General features: G+C 38.4%; 1 protein-coding gene across 1 annotated transcript in view; it reads right to left on the reverse strand.

Moving 5' to 3' along the window:
* Positions 1-14,675, reverse strand: part of LOC309592236 (bifunctional heparan sulfate N-deacetylase/N-sulfotransferase 4) — a gene marked incomplete at its 3' end in the record, with an annotated part of 147,178 nt that overhangs the window by 100,718 nt on the left and 31,785 nt on the right. The window lies entirely within an intron of this gene.

Below are 14,675 nucleotides of genomic sequence, written 5' to 3' on the forward strand. Positions count from 1 at the left end.
ACAAATGATCTCCCTGACACCACCTCTGGGTGGATACCAGCAAACATGCAGCACTCAGAGGTGCAAAGTATTTTCCTACTGTATGCGACACAAATTCCACCTATTTGTTGCATAATTTCTTATTAAAATCCTTTATTTCATCCAGCTAGAGATGAAACCTACCTCCATAGCCAAGAAACACAATTGTTATGCGACTTTAAATTAGATTACAGAGGAAAAACTAAACAGTTTCTATATTAAAAAAATTAGATTTTATACCAATCTAATTTTAAATTTTTGCCAGCTTGACACCTTTCACTCCAAAACCGTTCTTCGTACGATACACCTTGGAATTGAAATTCAGCCAATTCTGTGTAGCAAATGTGAGGAGAAAATAGTTTTGTTCAAGGAGACTGGAACAAACCCATTCTGAGATGATGAATGATGCTGTAAACTCAGATTTGAATCATAGGAGGGTCAGCTCAACCTTTCGTGTTTCCAAAATAGTGTAAATAAATGGTGTTCCATGCAGTTTACCATTTACATCCTTCAGCTGGGACCTTCTACATGAAGAGCTATTTGCTCTCTGTGAATATCCAAGTTTCAAAGATGGTAGATATTCCTAACTGGGGACTAATTTATTCCTTCTGGCTAAATTAAAAACTGAGGGAAAATTAAAATTCAAAGTATGTCTGAGTCATTTCCTGCAATTTCTAATTACAAAGCACTCACTGGGGGTCTTCTAAAAATGCCTTACACCTATGGCTGGCTCTGGATTTGGGATTTGTTTTCCAAAGACTGTTGCAAAGGTTGGATGTGGAGTTCTCACTGCAACTGGGTGGCGAATGGATGCCTCCTTGCATCCTGTGTGAACACTGGAACTTAAGTCAGGCTGTAAACTAAAACCTCCAAATCAAGTGAGAAAGTCTCTTCCCAACATAAGGAAGAATTCTGGTGCTATTGGTCGAAAACTGCAGAAAATGTGAGAGCTTCCTTATTAATCTGATGGCGTGAAAAGAAAAAGTCCAGTTGTTTTGTTCCTCTTTCTACTCGTATACTTTACTTCAAGCACTGGAGACATCCCTGTGAGTAGAAGGGTTGGGCCACGGGGTGTGAGTGTGCTGTGGGACGGCTCTTGGCTGTCACCAGATGTGGTGGGAGTAGCCGTCTGCCCCTTTGAAGCCACTGCCACAGATGTTCCCAGGGCGGGCCAGCGGCCAAGTGGTTACGCATACCATTGAGAGTATATTTTAATTCGGGTGCTAAAGTCAATCTTTGAACTTAAATCCTTGGCTTTAAGAGCGTCCCATGCTAGATGAATTCAACATGAAGAAGCATGGCTATTGATTCACGCTGCCTCGATATCTGTTTGCTTCGTTAGACTCATTTTGAGTAGAGAATCAGGCAACTTACTATGCCAGGGTCTGCCCTTGCTAGAAATGTGCGGAAACCAGTTGGCAGAATTGCTCCAACTCTCTTTATGTAACAAAAAGAGCACACCAACCCTTGGGGAAAAAGACTACAATTTTAATTTTCCCTTCTCTCTCCTTTGGGTAGTAACAAGAATTGAACTCTTCTTGCTCAGACACAAATGCACTTGAGTTACCTAGAATGTCCTTCCAATCATGATATTATTCTCATGCTCTGCTTTAGGGAAAAATATACAAGAAAAAATAGGACAGTAAGAAATCAAGTATGGATGGAGAGAAACAGTAAAAGAAGGGAAACTCTAGTACTAAACCACCATGTTAATGAGGTACCACATGTATGCTGAAATCCTTGCCGTGGGACGTGTGTTTTTCTGGATCTTACCTGCAGCACAGATTTTGCATTAGCTGGCGGAAATTCTGTAATAGTTAATACTCGCATGATTTATTTCCCTGCCTGTATGGGTAGGCAATCACAACTGCCTACCCCTCCTATCTCAGTAGTTCAAAAGTTATAGATTTTTTTGTTGTTGTTTTTTGTTTGTTTGTTTTCCAAACTCCGTAGTGGAAGTAAGTGTTGCTTTGTTCTGCCCAAATCTTCTTGGAGCTTACACACATTACAAGACATAAAAGTGCTTTACTTTTCTAAACCTAGTGCTTTCACATAGGCGCTCTGCTTAGTTAACAAAACTTTGCATCAGTTTTTTTTTTTAAGGGGCATCTGCATTTACACTAAAGGCAACTGTTGAAAATTCAGCATCCTTCTATTTCATTGCTTAAATCCAGACTCTAATGCTCATAGTTGTCTCTCCTAAGTACTATACTATCACTACAATGTCTGCACATGTGTTTTTAATGTATTTATCTTCACAACACATTATGAGGTAGAAAAACACAATTCCTGCAGTTCTGTGCTTAGAAACAGAGCAAGCATATACTTTCAGAAATTAACACGTATAATATATGGTATCTCCCTGGTTCACTCTTCTAGACTATTTGAAAACTTTCACTGAAATATTTGATGTTCTGTTGTTATGTAGAGCTTTTGTTTACTGTGACTGCCCCCAGTTTTCTCCCCTATTATTAAACTGCTCTGCTGACACTTTAATAGGTACTCCCTACTTCTCCTCTCAAAAAATACCTTGCAGCACGAAGGCCACACTTCAAAATTAAGTTGACTACAATACATGTAACTGGGTGTTTCAGCTAAAGACAGCTTTATGGTCTTTACTGGAAGAAAGATGGCTTTTGACACTTCAGTTCATAATGAGTTTAAAAGAACAAAAAAATTACTATTGCTGAAAGGACCAGCTTTTTCTTGAGCTGTGGAGACTTCTTATGAACTTCCCTGTAATTAAACAACAGTTTGTCCTTTATTAAACACACAGAACAGTTCCTCAGCTGGTGCAAATTGTCAAAACATCCATTGATTTCAAAGGAACTATGACAATTTTTAAGAGTTATAGATTAGTCTAATTCTCTAGCAGTTCCTCAAGATATGCAGAACTTAATTATATTCACATCAAAAGTGCGAGAAACATAAAGGCATAGCAGAATGTGCTTTTTTTTTTTTTTTAGAGTATTCAAACATATATTTCATTAAGAAAAGTCTGGGTTTTTTGATGTTTCAATAAGTTGTTAGTTTTTTTAATCTGAATATTTTGGCTCTGACTCAAAATGTGTTAGAGGTTTTATATGCTCGGAAATGTAGGGATGAAATATAGATACACCTGGAGCCGAGTTTCACGCATCACAACTCAGTTAAGGCATTCATGTCTTCTACTAAAAGTGCCTGCCTTGTCACGGGTTATTCTTATTTCCCAGATGACAGTGGAGAATATGCTGCTAGTAGTCCACTTAAGCATGAAGCACTGATTTGAAACAACATCAACAGCAAAAATGATGCAAAGTCCTACGAGCAAAATAAAAAAAATATGCAAAAAACATGAACTACATTCCCTGACTGCTGACTTTCTCCAGCGACACAGTTTCAGTTCACCTTCTATTATCCTCCCCCGTTTATGGTTGGACACGCTTCTGCAAATGATAAAGGCAAATCGGTGCGTACCAGTTCTGGAATGGCCTTTATCTTAAATTTTTATTCCTTTGTAAAATAACTCTGATATCCTAGTGTGGTTTTGTTCCTGTAAGGCTTTGGATGTATTAGTTTCAGAGAGCATGTTGATATAAACTAATGTCGAAATATCTGTTAAACCAACATACATTCATTAACATCTAGCATTAGAGCTGCTCTACATCTCTCTAATTATATTACTATTTTATGTCTTAAGTGCTTACTCAACTATAAAAATATAAACTCTTCTTTTCAGTACTGTTATCAAGATACTATCAAAGCAAAAAAGGAGTTTGTTCTGCTTAATCCAGAGTTCGATCTGTGTCACCACTTCCTGAGTTATCAGCTCACTGTGACACTGAGACAAGGGTTCATGTTGTGTGAGAGAAAAGCATGTCTTTATGTACCTGTAAAGCCTTTTGGGCTCTTTCCCACAATTTTCCTTACAGAATCCTTCCTGGGTCCAGCTTCAGCCTGATGTCAACAGAAAGCTCCTGGGAAGTAAATGGGGGCAGGACTGGAGCTTAGAAAGGGAAGAGCTTTTTCCTAGGCCACACTTGAATGCAGCACCCGAGAAGGTTTACGTTCTGCTCAGCCCCCTTGTGATTTGTATTTGCACCTGTAACACCTTGGCAATGTATAGGAGCTGTTTTGGTCTGTTTCCATGAGCACTGTTCTTGTGACCTCCCTGGTGATAAGCAAGTCAATCTGTATTTGTAAATCCTCACAAAACCTAGACTAAAAACAGGACCAATTCATCCAACGACTGCCTTGCTCAGGAAAGCTTGCTGCTACCTCTGCTGCATTGCAAACTGTCACAAATACGGATGTTTGTCAATCTAGAGACTCCAGTAGCTCTCCCATTTCTCCTTTCTGTGCAAGTATGAAGAATCATTTACTGTATTTCTTTCTCCTGTGTGACTCATGAAGGTTATCATTTATCAGAGATCATCATATAGTTTCTCTGATCCCCAGTACTGCAAACAGCAGAAGTGTTGTCATCCTGTTATGCATCAGCTGTGGTGCTGTTCTCCAGTGCCTGCTCACAACCTGAGTTCAGGCTGGGGAAGTGACTTATTTTAATGGGTAACACATTTTGTACAGCATTGCTTTACAGTACCTTGAGGAACTCCTTAGAAGACGACCGTGTAGTACCCTGCTTTTCTGCAATGATGATTTCTGCTCCTGATGATTTCTGGACAACCCACCACTGATTTATGATTTCCATAAAGTGGATAGAATCCCCCTTGACTTGCAGAGTATGGGCTGCAATGAGGAACGGGCAAAAAATGCCCAATTCCGCTCTGCTTCCAGCCAGGGAAGAACCCAACCGAAGAGACTAGGCAACGCTGCTGGTATGGAGGGACTGGTCCCTGCTGCGTCACTCTTCTGCTGAAGTCCTTTAAGCCTTTCTGCTTTCTCCCAGTCCAAACTTAGTGGGGCCATTTTTGGAAAAAAATGGAACTAAGGGAGGAAACCAGAATGTGCTCGAAGGAAAAGTCTGTAACTTGGCCGTTGGGGAATAATATATATCCTTCTCTCCTCTCCCCTTGTATTTTAAGGAGCAGTTATCTAACAAGTTATGGTATTTTGGGAAAGAAAGAGGTAATTAATTCTTGCTGCTCTACCACAACACTTGGGACCATAAGAACAATTATCTCTGTATAATATTAACATTTGGTCCTTATGTGCCAGTTGCATATCTGAGCTTTGGTGGCTTTCTAAGCAAAGAGGGAGTAATGGGGTTGTATCACTGCAGTATGTTGTTTTCCTGATGGATAAATCAGCAAGTCAGTACTTCAAATAAATTCTTTGAGGATCCCACAGTTAACAGCTCAGGCAAGAGAACTAACAGTATAAGCAGTGTAGTAGGGCTGGTAAGATGCCTAGAGGAAGGTGGCTTCTAATAAAGAGGAATCCAACTGTTGGCAAAGCTTTTATCACAAAGAACATTATCCATAAAACTAAGCGATAGCACACAAACCTAAAACTAAGCATTTCTTCCTTGATTATTAAAAATTAAGAAGCTTGAACTCTTAGTTTAATGTATTAAGTGATTTTAAAAAAATTTTTTTGAGTTATTCAAACTCTGGAATGATTCATAAAGTAGCTTAATTAGACCATAGCTCCAATGGGAGTCCCCTTTAGCATGTCTACAGAGGCTCTTTAAATACTCTAATCCACTTCTGAATAAAAGGTGAAACCAGGAATGATATTTTCAAAGGAGAAACTACAAAGAGCATTTATCTTTCTCTTTTTACTTTTCTGTCCTTGCGATCTAGATATCAAACTTCCATTACATTCTAAGGATGACTTTTTTCTAGGTTAGCTCTCACAAGCATAGCTTTTTATATACCCTAATTTAAAACTTAAAAAAAACCCTCAAAGTGAAAAATCCATTACTAAACCACTTTCAAACTGGTATTCTAGCATTACTGTAATAAATGGATCCTGTTGTACAGAGTGTTTTGTTTCACCTCTTAGTAAATTTCTTTTATTTTAGATAATCCCATTAACATTTATTTTCTGCTTCACCTAGTCCTATAGGAGGAGGCCTCATGCTTATGAGTTACTTCTGCTAATGCTCCAGCTAGCATGGGAAATCTTGATGTTGAAGGAAGCTTTTGTAAATCAGTTTCTGTTCTCTTCTGTGCCCTTCTCCTGTGCAAATTGTCACGGCTCTGAAGCAGGCCCATGGTACTTAGAGGGACTTGGTCTTCCTTCTTTTAAGTAAGTTGATTGGTTCCTAGTGGTTATTGGGTACACGAATGCTCTGCCCTTGAAAGGTCTCCAGAAGGTGTTGTACAGCCTTTTGTTTTAAGGAACTGTGTTTGTCTTTATATGTGCAAACGTGTTTGTCTCCCTGAATACCTCTGTTAGCTTCAGTGAGATTAATTGTGTAAGTAAAATAAGTACTCTGGGTCCAACGTTTTTATGTTACAATAAGTGCTAGCTGTTCATTATGGGAACGCTTTCAGTATCGTAACTTTCAAAACTATGCCAGGATTTTGGCATCCTCTGTAGTCTGGCGGAAGCTCTAGCTTACACCGGTACACTGGGAGTGGTCTCTTCATTTCTCTCGTGGGCCACAACATGCTAGGCTGAACTGCACTGCTTTACAAAATCCACCCCAAACCATGCAACATGACACACCACACTAAAATGGGAAATGGAAGTGTTCCCTCTGAGGTCTGTTTTTAGACTGATGTAACTATGCTGTGTGTCTCAACATTAAAAAAAAAACCCACACCAATCTGGGTTCAACAAAAGGAAGGCTAACATACTTCAAGAAATTGTAGTCTGACAAAGGAAATCAAGACCATGATTTCATATTTACATTGCACTGACTTTCTTTAGAAATGTGAAATCTCTCCGCAATGTCTGTAAGGAGAACAGAGTTAATAAGCTAAAGAAATGCTTTTAATGCCTAACTGCTATCGATTCATTTTTCTTGCGGTAGGAATTACTTACAGACTTTCAGCACTGCTCTCTTAAAAAATCACGAGGGCAGCAGAAGGAATTTTTATTTTGGAAGACGTGGTACAGTTCTGTGTGAACAATGCACAGTGATCATCATTCTTCAAACAATCATCTTAGTATTCAGATTCTTTTAAAAATACGTTTTTCTCATGGGAATACAATAAAGGTGACTTAATTAAATTGATCAAAGAAAAAGATGGATGGAGTAATCAAGAGAGCACTCCAAGTAAATAAGCTCTTGATACTTGACTTAACAATTATACTTCTTTACCATGCTCATTCCTTCTCTTCTCATGCCGCTCATGCTCAACAGGTTATATCTGAAAGCATCCGTTTCTGACTATAATGATGTTTTGGAGTTGCCTCTTTGCTCTCTGAAGATTTCTGGGCACTTTAGAAAGAATATTCAAAATGTTGTTTGCCTATTTATACCACTGATGTGACTACTGGGTTGTGTGCATTTTGGTTCAAGTGGGTTTTTGTTTGTTTGTTTGTTTTTTGTTTTGTTTTGTTTTTTCCAAAACATGGCATAAAGGCATACACACTTTGAGCAGTGACTCTGTGAACTGAAATTATCACATAAAAGCTGAACACCAGTAATAAATATATTTGTTGCAATATGAAATGCAGGCTCAAAAGAAATAGATTAAATGATGAGAGGGCGATAGACTGATTTTCCTGATGGCATAAAGCTTATGTTAAAAAGAAAAGCATTTCGAGAAAATAGATATTATACTAAAAAAAAATTAGTAAGACAAAAGAACAGCAGCATGCTTATTTCAAATCTGTTACGTCTTGTGCTCCCATAGAGGGCAATATTGTATAAAAGATAGGTTTAAGCCATGTATTAGGGATCTGCCAATTCATCTGTGTTAATATACTTTAAGGAAAATTGCTGTTACAATAAATTTGATGCTGCATTTCCCTTCAGTCAGGCTATGACTAATGCACACAATAATGCACACCAAACCACGTAACAGAACGTCATTAAAGGTGAAGGAAATTAATTTTGTAGATTACCTAATTGTAGGTTGTAACGGAAAAACCGTCACATTTTGGCTTACAATTTTCTGTTCAGTAACTGAGTCACAGTAAGTGCTCTCTTTTATTAAAGTTGGTTGAACAAACCCATAAGAATAAGGACACGGGTTTGTTGTCAGTCCTGGGATTAGGATTTGTAGAAAGATGTGTCTTGGGTACAGTGAAATCATCTGCATTTCTGTATTGTATCTGGTATTTTTTTCCTGTGGAATGCATGGGTGAACTTATCATAATGTTTTAATTTACTTTCGTGCTTCTCTGATTTTGATGTGTTGTCAGCACACGGCCCTGGACTTCAATCTTTTTCAGCCCCCTGGGCAGCTGAAGCATGGAAAGATCCATGCTCCTTTAAAATAACCTCATATATTAAATTTCTCTCCTATCCTTATTTACCTGCTTCACGAACTCTACTGTAGAGTTGTGTCACAATAAGTTGTTCACAGTCTACACTGGACATAAGTGAGGGTATGGGGGTCCAAGTTCAGGTATAGTGATTGGAGAGAGGCAAGTTCCCCTTTCAGGGGAGTGGGAGCCTCATATTTACATGTCTACAATTAAAAAGTATTAAGTGTCCCTAGTGTTTCAGGTAATGTTGTTTCAGGCAATGACAATAAAATTCATATGAAGAAAAATCCTTTACAAATGTCCTTAAATGATTCAGTTGGATTGGAGATGACTCTGATTAAGTCCCAAGAGGTGATAAGTTCCCAGATTTCGACAGAAATCAGATTGGTTGATGTATTGATGAAGGTCTCCTGAATTAAACAGGAATAATTATTGCTCTGAATAGTATACTGTTTACCTTCAAACCTCCATTAAAAATTAAGTTTGTTTAATGAGAAATATTTGCTTAAGACTTAGGGGATCTATTCTTTCAATTCACTGCACTTGAGTGACTTTAGGCAGAAAACGAGATGTCTTCTTTGAAATGTGTGTAGGTCACTTAGGGCCAGGATTCTGTATTTTTATTATTGCTTAGCATGGAGTGCCTTCTAAGAGTAAAACCACTGGCTGAGTCTAACACCTGAGGTGAGTATACCTCACCTCAAGGTCCTTTGATCATCCAGATAGAAAAGGCTGTTGGAATTTGCTGGCTTGCTTCCCCACCTCTGTTCACGAGTTGGCTTGCAGTTGAGCTCATAGCATGTGTGTGTATATGGGCAGGGGGAAGGTGTGGTCCCTTGGGTCTCGACTCGGCATGATGCAGCTGAGCTGCAAGATGGGAAATGCACCCTGCGGTCCTAGCGCGGATGTGCCTACAAAGAGCCCTTCCAGGAAAAAGATGCTTCTCAGATGTAAACGCAGGAATCAGAATTTGGGACTACTGCAAATTGCTTTAGCTAAATGTGAAAAAAATATATATTCTCCCCTGTATTATCTCACCTAAGGTGTGTAAATACAGTGATGGTTACATTCCTTTTTTTAATTTATATCCCAATAGCGATACTAATGACAAACCCCGCTGTAAATGCTATACTCAACCCTGGAGTTCAGTCAGTGAGGCTTAAGTCCGTGGCACTACTCGTTTCACTAACTGTTTACCAACATAAGTGGTCCAGGGAGGCTTGCGGTAGTTTCTCATTGCTGTCATCTCAGAAATCTTCACACAGTAGGAAAGAAAAGCAACCAACAGGAACAGATACAAAAGGAGTTCTTCTGCCCATTGCATATGTTTCACTGCCCCTATAGGGATGTGAAGCCTCTTTCCACCTGCCAAAGAACTGCAGCAAAACAAAGGAGAACAGAAAGTGTATTTTAGGTATCTGTGGTGTGATCTTACTGGATGCCATAGCTCATTGAAGATGGACAGAAGGTGCAGACTGAATACAGAATATTGTGTGAGAATTGACTGTAAAGAGGTAGAGCTCATCAGGGACAGCGTGGCCTTCAGGTAGGGCACTCCACACGATGTTGGGATACAGAGGCACTGTCAGGGGCAAGAGAAGTCTACTGACAAATATAGGGAAAGCAGCAAGTCCGATATAACTTGCACCAGAAAAGGGACAAAATCTCATAACTAGTTCAAGGAAAAGTTATAAGGAGGACTTTATTCAATAAATACTAATGATATTTAGTGCCATTAGTGCTAACACACTGAATAAAACAGATTCTAAGATGTCTACTGCAGAAATCTACTAATGATAAAGAAAGAGTATCTTATCTTTTTTTTTTTCTTTTCTTAGTCTTATTTCTTTATTCTTTCTTTATTTTCATATAACAGCTCTAAAGTCCAGGAAGACCTGTTCTTCTATAATAAGAAATGCCAAGATTAATCCTGTTCCCAGTAGTGGGCTTGGAGACACCCCAGAGATACAATCAGGAGTGAAAAAAAAAAAAAAAACAACTTTGCCCAGAACTTGAATGTGGGCTATCAAATATTTTGGCACATAAATACATATATATATATATATATATATATATATTTTTTTTTTTTTTTTTTTTTACTCTGAATTAAATTTTCCATCCAGATCTCACATCTGAAGCCTGGTCTCCACCTGGGGTCTAGATGTGGCTGTAGAGGCTCTCCCCTTGCTGCTGTGTACGTCTGCGCCAGTAGCCAGAGCCTCCTCTCAGGAGCCATATGCCTCTTTTTCTGCCCTCCACTACTTTGGGAAAGAGAGTGGGAAAGAGCAGGTTGTGGCTGTTTGTACCAGTCAGGCTCCAAAAATAGGTAGATTCAATGAAAGAGAAGAATTATAGTAAACTTGCAGTTAATATAAGAGTCTATGCTCAGTAAATGACAATTTTCAGCTCTTAGCTAATTCAATATTTGGTAAATTGTGTTTTTCTGCACTTCTGTGGAGTTCTTGTCTCATTAATTTGCATGTACAGTGATTATTTAAAAGTGAGTTAATGACACTTTGTTGCATTTGTATCCATCAATCTATATTATCCTTATTTAATATAGTATAGCAGTGGAGTGTTTCTGTACAATCACATCTTGGAGTTGAATATTTGTATGTTCTCCATAGACATTGTTTAACACTGGTTAAATAATTTCAACGTTTTCAACTTTTATAAATACAATAGGGAAAACAAGTATTTCAAAACACCCCTCTATATTGGGAAATACAAGAATACATACATTAGATCAAAAATAACAATTAAAAAATGAACTCCAATAAATTTATTTGAAGCTTTCTAGAATGACATGTTTTTATGGTCGCATAGACTACTGAAAGGGAGGATGAGAAAGAAGGAAGCTTAATATTTGCTTTGCAAGTATAATTTCTGTTCTATTTAGGGCTAAATTCAGGCCTGACATTTCAAACGTAGTGTCACTAATGGAATTGCATCCGACTGCACTGGAATCAAGCATGGTGTTGACTGAAATACACATTACCACTGAGCAACAGGTAGCTCTAGCATTTAGTCATGGGAGAGGAAAAGAACAAAGAGCTTCCTGAGGTACATCATCTCTCCATTTCCTTTTTCCTTCTTTCTTTACTCCTGATTTGCTAAATGAGACAAGAATCAAAAAGGGTCTGCTGGTTTTTTTTCTGTCTCGGATTCTGCTTTAAGGGTTTAATGACTCTAGTCAACCCTTCCCTTCCTACTTTAGGCTGGGCTGTAGTCACTTTCTTATCCCCTTTCCCTTCTCCCTCTTCCAAGAGTTGTCTAGAAAATGTAATGATCTATGAGATAATCCCAAAGGCTATATGAATATATGAAATTGTTCCTTTTTTTGACAGAATGCAGATTTTATTAAATTCCAGCTAATCAAAGCATACATTTTTCCAAGATGGATTTAATTTGAAAAATAAATAAATAACTCTTATAATAGGAAACTCCAGCTTTAACTATAGAAAAACTACTGGCTCTATCTAATACACTTGTGAAAAAACATGAACACTTCACATTTTTTAACAGCATATTATTTAATAATCAATAATTCTCCAACACTGTTGTTCTTTTTATTGTTGTTATTTTACTGCTAATAAGTCATCAGTAATGACATTCCAACGCAAAACGTGTATGGAAAATGAAGATGTGTCAATAGCATGTATTGAAAAACTATGTAAGTCATAAATAAGAGCACTAATTATGGCAGTGGATCTAACTTCCATTAGATATGAATGAGGTGTGAAGTAAGGATATTAGTATTTTCTTCAGAGGTCTGCTCTGCATAACTGTAGCCAATTTGCATAACCTCTGGGCTTTGGATAATCCCGCTGTAACATGGACATAAGAATTTTAGGTCCATTGTAAAGCTCCATAATTTTAAAGGCTTTGCACAGCTTGGTGTGAAGTATTATAGCGCTACTTCTACAACAACTGAAATGCTGCCAACCGAATTATAGTTGGAAGAGGAAAACTTAAAGAGAGATTGGGTTAGTAATGGAAAGCTACATAGTAAAGTGCGTCCTAGAAGTTTAGTCATGAAAAAGATTCACTGAAGTTATAAGCTTTGCTTTGGTTTTTTTTTTTAAGTCACAGCAGATTTCCGCTTTGCAATGATGGGCTAAAAATCTCTTTAAGAACTGTGCATTTTGACTTGCTTTTCATGGAGAATCAGGGCTGGAAAAATTGGAGAGAAAGTGTAATATTTGTATTTATGGTGTAAGAATACGGAATTATTTTCATTCTGCACGAGTCTGGAGGTGAAAACTCATTTAGGGGCATTGCAAAAGCTCTCCATCCTGCCTTGTGGCCCTGCCACAAGAAGAAAACCACCTGTCCCCACACCCTTGTGTTGCAGCTCTGGCCCCGCTGGCACAGGGGACATCGGGGCGTGATTGCCCCAGGGGGGCCCTGAGCACCCTTCACCCCAGCTGGGACCCTGCAGGCGGTAAGGAAATTGTGCAGGGTCAAGTACAGCAAGCTGTCAGCTCTTCAGCCTCTCATCCAAAATGCTGGCGGTTGGAAGCCCTCCAGGTCATAGACAAGTGAAGCCATCACGTTAACAACCAGGAGGTCTGTTCAGTCATTTCCTGCCTTTTTATCCTAATCTTTGCCTTTCACAGGCACCGCAATATGTCTGACAGAGATCCAGCTTCCATGAACATGTCTCTTCCACCTCACGCATTCCCACGTTAACAAGGAGCACAGAAGTGGCTGAAAGTCACATAATTTGAACACAGATACATCGGAATACTTTAGATGTATTGGAAGCAAGCCAACACAATTGCAAAATCTGCAATGGCATATTTGGAACTATTTTTCTCTAGTATAGGTTTGGAGGCCTTTCTAGTGTATGTTTGGGAGGCTTCATTGATTATTCTCCACTGCTGTTCCTGTTATGTGGCTACACAGGCGTGCAGAGGAGATGCTACTAGCAAGAGATGCTATTTAAGTCAGCATTTCACATCCGCTTTTCCAGACACCAAGAACTTGTAAACCAAAGATGCAAATCCGAGATGAGTCACAGCCTTAAACTCAGTTCAGGTAAACACGAAAAGTCAACAATCTGCCAAATCACTTAACTCTCAGTCCCTCAGCTGCCCAGACAGAGTTCACATTATCGTGCAGACAGGGCACATACCCTTAAAATGGATTTAAAAAATCACAGTGGTTATTGCTTGGACTTATATGATGTAATGACTAAAATTTTCCTGAGTCATCAGCCAAAAGTAGGTTTATTCTCATGCCTGTTGTGGGAACCAATTCTGTTTCATACCAAAAACCACTTCCATTTCAAGGAAATGTTAATTTAATTTAAAAACTAAATTAATTCCTCACCATTCAAAATTCTGCTCACCATTTGTCGATGACCAGAGAATATTCACAGAAAACAGGCTTACTTAATTGTAATTCAGGTCTGCCATGCAGCTTTCTGTACTGAAAGGATGAAGCAAACAAAGTCAGCTGAAATAGAAACAGGTGTTTCAAACCCAGCAAGAAGATATGAACATGAAAGCCCTGCTATTAGAAAGCAAAAAGCTCATTTTCTTAGTGCTTAAACTTACTTTTTTGTGGTTGCTATGCTACCATCTCTGCACCTACTTCATGGTGCTTTGAACCATAGCAAAAAAAGCCTTTTAAAAAAAAACCAAACCAAACCAAAACAGGACTGAACTAAACTGAAAACCAATGTGAGACCATCCTGTAAAGTTTTTATAGTGGATAAAACTTCATATTCAGCAATACTTATATCAGTCAGTCTGAGGAATCAACCAGCCATTTCCTCCCAGCCCACTGGACCATTTTTGTTTTTCCAACACTTTTTACCTGTAATATCTTTTACTAAGCTTATACCACTAGCGTTAACATTATTTGTTTCAGGATATAAGCAAGTTGCAGCTACTGATAACAGTAATAGCTGTTACACCCTTTAATATACATAAAAACAGATCAAACTCTCAGTAAAAAAAATATTTGCATAATAGGAAAAAATAGCCTGCATTCAGATGATATATCACAAGAGTGCTAGGCAAGTACTCTGGTATTCAGAAAGCAGAAAGTCAATACTAGGCAAATGGTCTAAAGATATTCAAAAGCTTTAATAAGCATATTGGTGAGATAAGAAATATGGGAAAAAAAGAGCACCCTTTGGAAAACCAGGAAACTCAGTCAGCTATGAGCATAAAATTGTCATGATAGATCCCTTTCAAGGACACATTGCCAATAACCCGCTTAGGGAATAGAAAGGTAACATTAAAACAGAAGGAAGGAGAGTCACATGTGAAATGATGAATTCTATGTAAGGGGAAATGGTGGTAAAAGACTGGAAGTGC

The sequence above is a fragment of the Platalea leucorodia genome (genome assembly GCF_965183815.1).
Source record: "Platalea leucorodia genome assembly, chromosome: 6".
Classification (NCBI taxonomy): Eukaryota; Metazoa; Chordata; class Aves; order Pelecaniformes; family Threskiornithidae; genus Platalea; species Platalea leucorodia.